This window comes from Hemitrygon akajei, chromosome 7 (genome assembly GCF_048418815.1).
Source record: "Hemitrygon akajei chromosome 7, sHemAka1.3, whole genome shotgun sequence".
In the NCBI taxonomy this organism is placed as follows: Eukaryota; Metazoa; Chordata; class Chondrichthyes; order Myliobatiformes; family Dasyatidae; genus Hemitrygon; species Hemitrygon akajei.
Window position 1 is genome coordinate 62,934,975 of NC_133130.1, and position 14,824 is coordinate 62,949,798.

The window sequence follows — 14,824 nt, forward strand, 5'->3', positions numbered from 1 at the left end:
TTAATGGTTTTTATTTGCATGGAATTATAAGATGTAAGGAAGATCCTGCGAAGTTGCAAGGCAGATAGAAAGATAAATGAAGACTATCCTGGCCACTAAAAAAGGTCTTTGAATTCAGTAAGGTGGGGATCTGCATTCATGTGTTCCAGTCACAGTCACACTTGTTTGCTTGTCTGGAGGATGCCCAAGAGAAGCTGACCTTGTGGCCTTTTACCCAGCATTCCCCAGGCCAAGGGACCACAGGGGGAATAGGCAACTGGACTACAGTACAAATCCTTTTGAATGTTTTTCTTTGGGGTGTATCCAGTGATTAACTATCTTTACCAAGTTGTCCAGAACCAGCCAGCCAGATTTCCCTCATGCTGGGTATAACTGAAACACATACATGGTATGGTGGATCAAATTCAGGACCTACAAGGCTGAGGAAGAACAGTAAGCCTGTTTGGCTGTTACGGAGAGGATCACAGAGACCGGAATGCCTCTGGAAGTGATGCAATAAATTAGATGCAAAGTTTAAAAAAAAGATGAATCCAATATATGCCGTCATCATCATTATGTATCGTGTCATGTGACGTAGTGATCATAGTCTTCCATCTTCTCTATCCATAATGATCATTCTTGGAAAATTTTTCTACAAAAGTAGTTTGCCATTATCTTCTGAGCAGTGTCTTTACAAGCTGGGTGACCCCAGCCATTATCAGTACTCTTCAGAGATTGTCTGCCTGGTGTCAGTGGTCGTGTAACCAGGACTTGTGATATACAACAGCTAGTCATATGACCATCCATCACCACTTTCAAGTGACCCTGATCGGGGGGAGCTAAGCAGGTGCTACACCTTGCTGAAAGGTGACCTACAGGCTAGCAGAGGGAAGGGGCATGTTACACCTCCTTTAGCAGAGACCTATCTCCACCCCACCACTCACAAATATATGCACGTAGTTAAACTTACCCTATTTTTAAAAATTATTTTTTACAAGTTCCTGTAATATTTAGGAGAGGATTTTGCCATGATCGTGAAAAGGTTTTAAAAATTCCTATCAGCATTTTTGATATTCAGTACCCCTGCCTCGTGGAGCGGTTTTCAGTTGTCAGTCTTTGGTGAGAGTCTTCTCATTTTCTGTGACAACAAGATGTTGCAGTGGCTGCCAAGCCTACCTTAACCACAGGACCACACTGATCAGGCTAACAGCCTGTGTAAATTTCAGCTAATTGAAGTAAAATCATATTATACAGCGGAGAGTTGCTGATCTATGTGGCTTTGTAACAGATAAATTTTCTGAGCGGAGGATGAAATTCTTAGATTGAACGTTTAGTTTATACATGTACATTCTGGAGAAAAGCACAACAGTTTATGCTCATGGGATAAAGAGTTGATTTTTGCAGTGCTAGACGCAGAAATAGATCAACTAAGTTTTAGTGTAAACCTTGATTGGCTCTACATGATCAATATTGGTCTATGAGAAGATTTAAGTATTCGTGGTATGAATGTTTAGCCATGGCCAGCGATTTTAAAAAGACCATAAGTCAGTAAGGCTTAGGAGCAGAATAAATCCACTTGGTCCATCGAGTCTGTTCCACCATTCCATTTATTATCCCTCTCAACCCCATTCTCCTTCCACAACCTTTGATGCCCTTCCAAATCAGTCTCCACGTTGCATTTGCCTTTCTTACCACTGACTCAATCTGCAAGTTAACTTTTAGGGAAACCTTGTAAGAGGATTCCCAGGTCCCTTTGCACCCCGATTTCTGAATTTGCTCCCCATTTATTCCTTCTACTAAAGTGCATGAGTATTCACACCTCTACCGTGTATTCCATCTGGCACTTCTTTACCCATTGTAATCTGTCTTAAGTCCTTCAACAGACTCCCTGCTTCCTCAACGCTACCTGCCCTTCCTCCTGTCCTTGTATGGTCTGCAGACTTAGCCACAAAGCCATCAACTCTGTCATCCAAATCATCGACATAACTTGAAAAGAAACGGTCCCTATACCAACCCCTGCAGAACGCTGCTAGTCACTGGCAGCCAACCAGAAAAGGCCCCCTTTATTCCCACTCTTTACCTCCTGCCAGTCAGCCAATCTGCTATCTATGCCAGTACCTTCCCTGTACTACCATGGGCTCTTATTTTGTTAAGCAGCCTCATGTGTGATATCTTGTCAAAGGCCTTCTGAAATTCCAAGTAAACAATGTCCACTGACTCCTCTTTGTATATCCTGCCTGTTATTTCCTAAAAATAATTCCAGCAGATTTATCAGGCAAGATTTCTCCTGACTTTGACCTCCAGGTACTCCCAAACCTCATCCTTATTAATGGAGTACAACATCTTGCTAACTATTGAAGTCAAGTTATCTGTCCTATAATTTCCTGTCTTATGAACCAGAGAGAGAAATATTATGAAGCTGGGTGAAGTGGGGACCCTGCTTCCCCATCCATCCGAGGAAAGCTACAGCACCCACAATAATTCCTACATTCGTCAACAGCATTTTAATAGTCTGCTTCTAAGGGTTGTGTAAGGCAGTGTTTAATAGACCAGGTGACTTAATATTCTATTTACAGATTGTACTGACCAGAATGTTCACGGTAATTCTTGTGAAGGGATCGTCAATGCTATATTAGCCTAAAGGAAGGCAGGAGAAAACGTGAAAATTCCTCAGCCCTTGGAAGATTTTGTGCATATAAATGAGTCTGTCATATAAACCAGTCTATCAAAGCCTTATCACATTAGTTAAAAGGATGTTTTTATCCATTTTACCCTTTTTTTGCCTTTATGTGACAAATTCAGGTCTTATTAGAACATGGAGTTACAGTATTGGAATGGGTCATTTGGCCCAGAAGGTTGTACTGAACCAGGTAAAAAAAAAACAAGTCAAAAGCACCCAAACACTAATCCCTCCTACCTACCAATGTCCATATCCCTCCATCTTCCTCACATCCATGTGCCTACCCAAACGCCTCTCAAAAGACTCCAATGTATTTGCCCCTACCACCATACCAGGCAGTGCATTCCAGGCATCCACCACTCTCAGAGTAAAAACCCATACCCCCCACATCCCTCCTTAACGAACCCCCTCTCACCTTCAATACATGCCCTGTTAATTCCTATTTGTGACTCAAGCCCCAGGATGTCTGAATGTGTGTGATGCAGGAGTTTCTGCACACGGTACTGCAATTGAACGAGACTGTTGTCCAGTTCTTGTTAGAAAATCATACTGTGCTTTGCTTGCAGTTTGGAAATAACATTGCCACACACAAGTGTACAGGAAAGTTTTATAATGGCTCATTACAGGGTATTTGATTTCATAAATCTTGAACAAAGCATTAAGATCCTCTTATTCTAGTTGTAAAGCCATTGACAAGAATACACCAGTGTAGGGGAAACCATCGTGCCTTGGCTAGTTTTCTGACAAGATATTCAGTTGGAACTGTGACTCTTCTATCTCCCCTTGACCCAGCAGAAAAGTAAAAGTTAAATTGTTCAGTCTTTGGACAGTTACTTTGTAGTTGAGTTTCATTTCTCTTTTAAACATCACTTTCTAGATCATAATGTCTGTTCATCGTAACAATCATGATAAACTTTGCCTTTTAGTATCAGACCATAGATGATTTACCACTGAAAGGATCTACAGGTATCTGGGGGTGCACCTGGATGACAGATTTGAGTGGAGCACCAACACAGAGGCTGTGTACAATAAGGGCTGGAGTCACCTCTACTTCCTGAAGAGACTAGGTCCTTTGGAATATGCAGGGCTCTCCTTTACAAGTTTTACCAGTCTGTTGTCACCAGTACAGTCTTTTATGTGGTGGTGTAGTGGTGTGCTGGGGCAATGGCATGATGCCAACAGGCTCAATAAACTGATTAGAAAGACTGGCTCTGTTCTACCATAGCCTCCAGTGTGTCCAGTTTGACTTCTACAGCAAAGGACCCTATGGAAAATCCTGGCAATTCTGAACAATGTTTCTCACCCTCTGGCTGAATAGAGGAGCACTTGTAGTAATAGACTAAGATAACTGTGCTGCCTCTAAGAGCTCTACATGAGGTCATTCTTGCCCTCGGTCATTAGGCTTTATGATGAGTCAACCTATAGCCGGGGAAGTGATGACCCCCCTTGTTAGACTGTTTGAGGTAACTTATTTTTTTATATTCTTTCTTACTTCTCTTCTAATATTTGTATATTTGTGCACTTGTAATGCTACTGTGACACTATAATTTCCTTTGGGATCAATAAGGTATTTATCTATCTATATATCCACCTAAAACTGTAGGCTTGTCCAGAGATCAGAGATGAATTGATGCAGTAAGATGTGAACTAAAAAGTAAACTGACAAGAATGCTGTCCTGAGGTTGAGGTTAAAATATATTGAGGCACAGGAGTTATTGTGCCATTGCATCCAAGGGAAAGGAGACCGCCTTGCTAACCCTTGTCCCAGTGAGTTTAATTTAAGGTAAAAACTTGATCCTCTCTGATGGCTGTTGCTCCATCACTTACCTGAAAGGCAGAAGCAGGCTTTTAACAAAGATAGGAGAGTGTGTCCTGTAGTTTAACTCGTGGAGAGATTGCTCATATTCTTCCTTTAAGGAGCTTGTTCACAGCATGGTAAACAATTGTGCAAAGAAAATATAAATATTTTAACATTTTGTTTTAACTTTGCTTTACATTTCTTGCCAAATTAAACCCCACAGGTACCAGAAATTGTTGAGCACTCTATTTCAGTTTAATATCAATATTTTGCTGTACACCCAGCACCCTCTTGGTAATGTAGTGGACATATATAGTGGACCCAAATAAATTAGGCTGCTTTGTAAAATTCTAAAATACAGATTTTCAGTACAGCTAACCAGATCCTGATTTATTCTCTATACTGTTAAAGTGTCTATTTTTTAGATTGCCACTTTTTATCATTGATTTTTAGATACTGTGAACAAATCTTGGTTATGCTGTTGTGCTCATAATTAAACCAGAATAAATTATATGGCTGGGTGAGACTGCAGTTCATGTGGTAGTTTCTCAAAGCCAACAGAGTAGAAATCCATCATCTGTATTAGAATATAAAACAGAGAGCAGTACAGCATAGTACAGGCCCTTCAGTCCATCACGTTGCTGCAACCTTTTTACCTTCCCTAAGATCAATCTAACCGCCCAAAATGGCCCTCAATTTTTCTATTATCCATGTGCCTATCTAAGAGTTTCTTAAATGACCCTAATTTGTTAGTCCCTACCACCACCCCTGGCTATGTGTTCCATGCACCTACAACTTACCTCTCATGTCCCCTTATACTTTCCTCCAATCATCAAAAAATTATGCCCCCTTGTATTAGCGATTTCTATCCTGGGAAAAAGTCTCTGGCTGTCCACTCAATCTATGCCTCATCTTGTGCACCACTATAAAGTTGCCTCTCATCCTGTTTCACTCCAAAGAGAAAATCCCCAGCTCTACCTTCATAAGGCAAGCCCTCTAGTCCATTCAGCATCCTAGTACATCTCCTCTGCACCCTCTAGATGCATCAAGTGCACTTGCAATGAAATCTGGTTCTGAAATTCTCTTGTGTTGAAGAGCGGGCGCTGGCACATGCAGATGTCACTGCTTTCTACCCACACCCTGCCCTGACATCGTTTCACAGCTGTCACCGCAAGACTGTGAGCTGAATGTGTGGCAAGATGGTGGATTACGTATGCATATGGGCTCAACTCCGGTTTCCCAGCAGCCTCTGCTGTGTAAATCACAATGATAATCAATATTGTCCATTACGTGCAGGTCTGAACCTATCAGTATACTGACCCGTCCCTGTAGTTAGTTTCTCCTAAACTGATTTCACGTGCAAACTCCAGTCAAGATACTCAGACTAGGTGTAATTTAGAAGGTATCAGAGATGAAATTCACGTGTGGTAAGACTCTGGGGATGACTGGCCTCGGATCAGGTAGTTGCAGGGAAATTTGCTGTTGTGTCTGATGCACAGAACATCAGACAACATTTTGATAGGAAATGCCTTAAAAAGTTTATTATGGTTGACAAGGATGCAATCTGCAATTGTAGTAAAGCTCAGTGTTCTCTCATCTTTCTGTAATCCCCTGCCTTTTGACTTGGAGGTTTGCTTACCTTCCTTGCACTGAAAAAAGTAAAAGATGGTCTTGTCATTTCCAGATCCTGCTCAAGAACAGCACTTAAGATCAGAATTCCTTGTCACCTTGCTAGCTAATGCCAGTAGGATGCTTGCCATTGAGTTTATAATTGTGGCTGCATACAATGACCGGTGAGAAGAATGTCCTTGAAACTCTCACTTCTCAAAAGAATGGAGACCTGGGTGTATGCAGTGTCCCTTATGAGAAGATCCGTGGTTTTGCCTGGGATTCAGAGCTTTATCCATGGACATTATTAGTCCAAGTCAACTAAAAGTTGAATAAAGATAGACCATTCAGCCCATCTTGTTGTTATGACACTCAATCAAATCGCGACTGATTAATACCTCAGTCCCATTTACCTTGTTTCAGTCCATTATTTGGATATGATACTGGGCAAAATTGATTTTAGTCTTTAGCATTTCAGATGACCCTGTATCCACAATATTTTGGGCAGGTTTTGGACTTCCTGTGTCTTTTCCTTTTTACTGCCAGATGACTTAACTTTAATGTTATATTTGGTTCTCTTGGTCTGTAGCCTTCCCCTCATCCACCTGAAGAAAGTTTGTTCTCTCTGTCTGCCCTGGTACATTTCATTCTCAGTATAAAAACCTTGCTTGTTATGCCTAAACGTAAAGGGAATTGTGAAGCCATGATGCTACAGAACCGTAATACAGTTGGATTATGACTGTGAAAAGGTTAGACAAAAAGTCACAGGAGGAACACATTGGAAAGTTTCTTCATGTTGCTATGCTGCTGTGTGTCTGAAAAATAATGGTTGTGAAGCCAGTTTACTAGGAAAGGACCATTGGCTCCATCATTGACATTTTTCTAAAATAAAACAAAACAAGGCTATTTAATATGTTTTATGAAAAATGCTTTGTAGTAAAACTTGCTCCAAACCATGTTTGATTTATTTTCCATCTTTTTCTTGAAGTAATACTCTTTGTCAAAGTCTGGCTTCATTTAAGTAATTCCAGCTGTAAGCATTTCACAGTACAATGGTCTGAATTGTCATGGCTGCCACAGTTATGCTTGATTTAGATTTAATTGTTTGTGCGATGTTAATATAACATTAGGTATGAATGGAAAGGGAGGCAACTTTTTGTTTGTGAAGCGGCTGCTTCTCTCAGTGATTGTTGTAACCCCACCTTCTTATTTAATTTAGAGATAGAGCGCAATAACTGGCCCTTCCAGCCCAATGGGCCCTTATTTACAACATTGTGACCAATTACCCACGTCTTTGGAATGTGGAAGAAACTGGGGCAGCTGAGGAAACTCACATAGTCACAGGGAGATTGCACAAACTCCGTACAGAGAGCAGAATTGAACCCAGGTTGATGGCACTATTAATAACGCTATGTTACCCTGCTGCCCACCTGCTCAATAAAATATCATATGAAGAATGAATTTACCCATTGTAAAATAGGACCATGTTATTTTATAAATACTTGGAGAAATTTCTGCTTCATAGGGCTGACCAGGTTTTGTCCATTCTGCTGAACCTACACCTTTTGTGTTTTTTGTGTGTCTCCCCACACACAAAAATTGGTTCTCTGCATTTTTATTGGTTACTTCTCTGGCAACCTCAGAGTGTGCACTAGAAAATGTAATGTTATCCTTACCCTATCCTCTCAGCAGGCTTACTTGTGAATGGAGATTACGTGCAAGATGCCTGCAAAGCTGAATGTGGACTGGTATGTGGAATGCCAGAATTTGTGATCAAAGCAATCTTGTCACGTCATGTCTATTAATGAAACATTCCACTCTATATTATATATTATATAGGGCTAATAAATAAGAAAAACAGATTTTCATTCAAATATGTAAAATACTCAATGTTCATTTACAGTTGCTACATTGATGGGACATTGTTCTCTATGGATAGGAAGTAAAGTTTGAATTCAGGCTGCAAGCAACATGTAGAATAGCTTCTTTTCACTGCCGACATTTTGCTCTAATCCTCGAGGAAGCGTGGAGTAATTGAGTGCTGCATCTCCAAGGGTGTGCTGGCAGTCACTCCTCTCAGCTCACAGAGCAGCATTCAGATATCAGTGCCTTCCATCTGAGACCGGTGGTGAGGCACAGTGAAATAATGAGGACATTAAAATAAAACTGGGAAGTATGCTGAAATGAGAAAAAATGTTTACATCAACATCAATTTTTTTTAGTTTCCTCTACTTTTGGAACTGAGTTTTACTGTGTTTCTGACATTGACCTTTTGCCCGGAGACCTGGTTTGAATCGAAACCAGCCGGAACATCCCTGTTGGGCCTTGGATCATGAGCCAGGTTTCTGCTGTAATTCAAGTGGTTTATACAAAGCCAGAGTGTTTTTTTTCTGCATCAGGTGTGCCAGGGAACTCCTGGCTTTCATACAATTTTAAATTACAGAAAGATAGCAATACAATGCTCAGATACTGCCTGATCTGCTGAGAGTTTCCAGCATTTCCTCCTTTCCCACAACTACAGTATCTTCCCCTTGGGACTCAGTGGTGGGCTTTGTCTTTCAAAAGTTCTGTATTTTTGATTCTTTTTAACTAGATGAAAACTTAAATCTGTTATGTTGCTTAGCTGTTTCTGTCATTGCAGTCACTTAATGCAAATTAGTTACCTAACTAGTTGAGGTTATTAATATGGAGGGTGACGGCTGAGGGTCTAGTCACTCGTAGCTATTAAATGGTGCTTTGAATTGGAGTCATGTCAATAGACATCAGTAGCTTCTGTGCTAAAATTCATGCAATTGCATCGGAATAAAATTTGTCAATGCATGTGGCTGGCTGACGAAGTGCATGTTGAAACGGGATCATGTGGCCTTAAGGAAGCTGGACATTCTATGGTAGTGCTAGTCGTCTTGCAGTGCACATTGGATGGCTTTGCAGCATTGGTCTTTGAAAAAGGGACAAGAAAAGAGACTCAGCCATGAACGGAAGGAAGCAGGCTGTCTCGCAGATACTTACCTGCATCTTTGTTTGGGGAGATGTGGAAAGGTTTAGCTCAGGCGGAACGGTTTCCTCATCATTGTTCTGGGTGAACTGATAGCTGTTTTGTGAAGCATTGCCTGAAAGCTATTGTGTGCGGGGGAGTTAATTCTGACCTGTGTGTGCATTGTGCTAGACAGGGTCCAGGCAGTTCCAAATCCAAGGGCAATATTGTACTATTTTCATCACAGAAGCAAAATGGCAGGTGTTGAAACATGAATAGATTCCATGTTGTTAACAAATGTCCTGAGGCTGGGATTTGAAAATACATTGTTGGAACACTGACGAGAGTTAGCAAGAGAAGAATTAACTGCATTCAGTACCTTAAGCATCGTTGAGAACCTGCAATGAATACCCTGGTGCTGCCAATAACTACTGACTCAACTGGACAGACCATCTAAAGTCCCTGGGATGAGTCAGGAGGAAGGGGTATTCTTTACCAAGTGGCTCTCCTCATAACGAGACAAAGACATTTGGCTCAAATTATGATTAATTGAAATGTAGTATTACTATTGCAAAGCAACAAGTGTGGAAGTTTTTAGTGACAAGACACAGTAGCAACTAGCTTACTGTATGGCAGGGTTGATCCCCCTCAGAAAGAATTCTGCAACTCGCAAGATATGAGGAGGAAAGAAAACCTTTAAGGAAAATGAGCTTTTGTAAATGCTTCATTTTGTTACTTTAACTGTATTAGTATATTTTAATTAATTTGTTGTTAGTGAAATGTTGTTTACTTTTAAGCAACTGTTTTGAACTGAAAAGCTTTTGCCCCTCTGCATTACCTTTTGCAGGATGTCCCAAATAGCAAGTTGTTAAAACAGTAATGTAGCTTTATAAAACTATGTAAGTTTCTTGGTGCTTCTTTTATTCCCATTCTTTACAGTTAACACACACAATGATCTAAGGCGGGTTGGACTGCCATCTGCTCAACTGATAGACTCTTTATGGTCACTTTAAGTGCGGAGTAAACATGAATGCTTGTGTCATACTGCTCTAATACAGAACACCCATTACACAGACAGACTAATTATAGTGTTGCCCATTATTCTCACATATCATTTGAAGCAAAGCAGAGGTCAAGCTTGTTCTGCTTGATCTATCACAGAGCAAACTACTTTATTGTTGTCAATATTACAAGCAAATTACTAGAGAGCACAATGAATAACTTTATTAATTAAAATCCTGCACTGTCAGCTTTTGATAATTACTGCGAATTATTACTGTATCCGAGTTATGTTTGAACTTTTTGCCATTGTTAGTGTCACTGAAATGGTAGTGTCTAGATTAATGCACAGGCTGCTTTGCAGCAGTATTTCTAGTCACTGAGGCATGTAGTCAATATCTAATTTCTCTGGAGATACCAAAATATTGCACTTTATTGCAACATTAAATGTTTTTTAAAGAATTGTCTGTTTGCATGACACCACTGAAGCTCTATTATTGTGAATAGCGGAATGTGTAGCTTTGCTCTAGAACTCTGGTCCAGCAGCTGTGGTTATATATTGAGTTATTGGTAGTACACAGTTTGATTCTTCTGGGCTGCATGGTGAAGTGAAAAACTGTCCTTTTTTTATGTGAATGCAATGCATGCACCCCAAAATACCTGCAAGACTAACTTGTTATGCATCAACTGGTAGAACTTCCACATGCTGACACTTTGTGGAGGAATATAGATTCATACTACAATCATGGACATTTTTATAAATGTGCAGTGCTCTTGTGGAAGTCTGCCAATCTGGGAACTAATTAGAATTCTGAGAGCTATGCATATCAAATTCCTAAATGGGATTAAAGCAGTGTGATCTTTGTTCACGTTGGTTCTGTGTTTTCTAAATCTGCTTGAACGCCCAGCTCAGCCGCACCTTCTGACACCTCGTATTTTTCTTACTTATCAGACTGTTTGTGGTGAACTAGATATACCTGTCTGACTGCTCCTGTGGCTCCTCCCAAGACCCTGCTGACTACCCCTGTGGCTCCTCCCACAGACCCCTGTATAAAGGCGACTGTGGCCTGCTGCTCTCCCTCATTTTCCCCAGGATGTAGTGTTGTCCTTCAGTCAATAAAAGCCGATAATCTCACTTCCTAAGTCTCGGCGTGAGTTATTGATGGTGCATCAATTTTATTGACTGAAAGTTACAACATGGAAACCGCTTTACGCCCAGAACGCCTAGACTTGGACCCCCGAGACCCGGGAGCAGCTCTTGCCTTTGAACACTGGCTGGTGTGCTTCCAATCGTACTTAGAGGAGGTTCGTGCCACCGATTCGGCTGTTCGGCACAAACTTCTCTTCTCGAGGGTCGCCCCAAAAGTTTATTCGTTCATCAGGGACATATCCACCTACGAGGAGGCGCTTGCCGCCCTCCAAAGACAGTACCTGCGGCCAGTAAATCCAGTTTATGCACGGCACCGCTTGGCCACGCGAAAACAGCGGCCTACGGAGTCGACTGCTGAATTCCTCAGCGAACTACAGATACTCGCGCGAGACTGTGGCTGCAAAGCGCTCTCAGCGGAACAGCATAAGGAACTCTTGGTCCGAGACGCTTTTGTGACTGGGGTTCGGTCAGTGTGTATCCGCCAGCGGCTGCTGGAAAAAGCTGATCTTACCTTACGCTCTGCGATAGAGACGGCCAGTTCGATAGAGGCTGCGCAACGGTACGCCGAAGAAGTCCAACCGAGCCATTCCCCGGTTCCGAGCGAATTCGCCAACGCCGCAGCCAGTCGCGGTATCTCAAACCCCACGAATTCGCCAGGTATGAGACTCTGTTACTTTTGTGGGCTTCGGAAACATGCACGAGAACTCTGTCCGGCGCGCGAAGCGACTTGTTCCCGCTGTGGGAAGAAGGGCCATTTCGCCAAGGTCTGTAAATCTAAACCGCGCCCGGGGTCGAGCAGCGCCGCGTCTGAGACCTGGGGGCCGCCATTTTGCATGACCGGATGTGGACAACCATCTTTGCCGGCGTCACCTGGCCCCGCCCCTACCTACCCGTGTGCGACCTGGGAGCCGCCCTCTTGCATGCCCGGATGTGAGCGGCCATCTTTGCCGGCGTCACCAGGCCCCGCCCCCGCCTCGCCATCTTGCATGCCCGGATGTGAGCGGCCATCTTTGCCGGCGTCACCAGGCCCCGCCCTCGACACGCCCAGTTCAACGCTGGCTTCCGTGACCCTCGATCAAAGCGCTCCGCACCAGCTCGCAAGGTCGATGATGGACATCCTGGTGGAGGGGCACAGGACTCGCTGCCTGTTTGACACGGGCAGCACTGAGAGTTTTATTGACCCGGCCACAGTGAAACGCTGCGGACTCGTGACACGGCCGGTCCGTCAGAAGATCACCTTGGCTTCAGGGTCGCATTCCACAGACATCCGGGTGGGTTGTGTAGCGACATTGGTGGTGCAGGGCACAGAATATCGGAACTTTGCGTTCCTGGTCATGCCTCGACTGTGCGCACCTGTGCTATTGGGGCTGGACTTCCAGAGCCATCTCAAAAGTGTGACTATGGCATATGACGGGCCCCTCCCACCACTCACTGTCAGGAATCCTCAGTTTGGTGGGACTTCGCCATATACTCCGTTACCACACGCACATACACCCCGAACCCCACATCCCGCCCAGCACCATGCCGATAGCTGTGCTGCTGACACTATTTGCAACCTCTCCACCCTCAAGATCCCTCCCCCATCGCTGTTCACCAACCTGACCCCCGACTGTAAACCTGTGGCAACTAAAAGTAGGAGGTACAGTGCGGGGGACAGGGCCTTTATTCATTCAGAGGTGCAGCGGCTGCTCAGGGAGGGGATCATTGAGCCAAGCACAAGCCCATGGCGGTCCCAGGTGGTCGTTGTTCGGACTGGGCAGAAAAATAGGATGGTTGTGGACTACAGCCAGACCATCAATAGATTCACGCAGCTTGACGCGTACCCCCTACCCCGCATCGCGGATATGGTCAACCAGATAGCTCAGTACAAGGTGTACTCGACAATTGATCTGAAATCCACTTATCACCAGCTCCCCATCCGCCCAGAGGACCGCCCCTACACCGCCTTCGAGGCGGGTGGCAGGCTCTATCACTTTCTGCGCGTCCCATTTGGTGTCACAAATGGGGTCTCAGTCTTCCAGAGGGAGATGGACCGGATGGTGGACCAGTACAAACTGACGGCCACATTTCCCTATCTAGATAACATCACCATCTGTGGTCGCGACTGGTCGGACCATGACGCCAACCTCCAGCGTTTTTTCCAGGTGGCCGATGCTTTGAACCTCACTTATAACAAGGACAAGTGTGTGTTCAGAACCACACGGCTCGCTATCCTTGGGTATGTCGTGGAGAACGGGGTCATTGGCCCTGACCCCGACCGTATGCGCCCCCTGTTAGAACTCCCTCTTCCCACTACTCTCAAGGCCCTCCGGCGGTGCCTGGGGTTTTTTTCCTATTACGCCCAATGGGTTCCCCATTACGCAGACAAGGCCCGCCCCCTGGTCAAGTCTACCACCTTTCCCCTCTCTGCCGAGGCCCGAGCGGCCTTCAGCTGCATTAAAGGGGACATTGCCAAAGCAACGATGCATGCGGTAGACGAGACCATTCCCTTCCAAGTAGAGAGTGACGCCTCTGACGTCGCGCTGGCTGCTACCCTCAATCAAGAAGGCAGGCCAGTGGCGTTTTTTTCTCGTACCCTTCAAGGCTCATTTTCCCCAGGATGTAGTGTTGTCCGCGACCTGGCGCCCGCCGGAGCAGCAGACCACTACCCCGAGCACTCCACGGTAACTATGCACCCTGTACCCGAGGTGACTCCGCACGCCCCGTGCCCCACACAGACTCCGTATGCGTCTGTTCCAGGGCCCTCGCTCACACGCGAGGGGTCCCTGACACCTCCTGTTGGGACAGAATTAACCCACTCTCCGCCTTCGGAGCACACACCACCTCCGGCACCTGTGCCGTCATCACCTCCGGCTCCTGTGCAATTGCAGCCGGAGCTACGTAGATCGCAGCGAACGATTCGACCACCTGATCGACTTAACCTGTAAATATGCTTGGGAATTTTTTTTAAACAAAGGGGGGGTGAATGTGGTGAACTAGATATACCTGTCTGACTGCTCCTGTGGCTCCTCCCAAGACCCTGCTGACTACCCCTGTGGCTCCTCCCACAGACCCCTGTATAAAGGCGACTGTGGCCTGCTGCTCTCCCTCATTTTCCCCAGGATGTAGTGTTGTCCTTCAGTCAATAAAAGCCGATAATCTCACTTCCTAAGTCTCGGCGTGAGTTATTGATGGTGCATCACTGCTTGTCTGGCATCAGGTATCCGATGAGCGAAGTTTTCCTTGGAATAAATAATGGAAAGATGAAAGCCATCACCTGTAGTCCCTGTCACAAATTATGCTCCTGCCTTACGTGCCCACATCTCTGAACTCAAAATGTAATGCACAGTCTTTTGTCTTTACCACAAAGTCACAGCTGAACACCTTAAAAACAATGCACTCAACCTAATCGACACTGCTGAATTAATATGTCTGGATAATAGACCTGATTGAGGATTAATGATGCGGGTGTTAGAAGAAGTCAAGTTGGTATTTTTTCCCAGTAGTCAGGTAATTTCTAGAGCCGATTGATATGTGGTATCATTCTTGAGGCGAGCATTTGGGTGAGAATGTTTCAGTGAGAAAAACATTTAAATAAATGCCATTAGCCATTCCAAAACAGAGATTCGATAATGAAGTCTTATCGATTACTTAAGA

General features: G+C 44.1%; 1 protein-coding gene across 8 annotated transcripts in view; it reads left to right on the forward strand.

Annotated features, from left to right (window-relative positions):
• LOC140730502 (serine/threonine-protein kinase VRK1-like) overlaps positions 1 to 14,824 on the forward strand; it is a 252,495-nt gene that overhangs the window by 204,519 nt on the left and 33,152 nt on the right. The window lies entirely within an intron of this gene.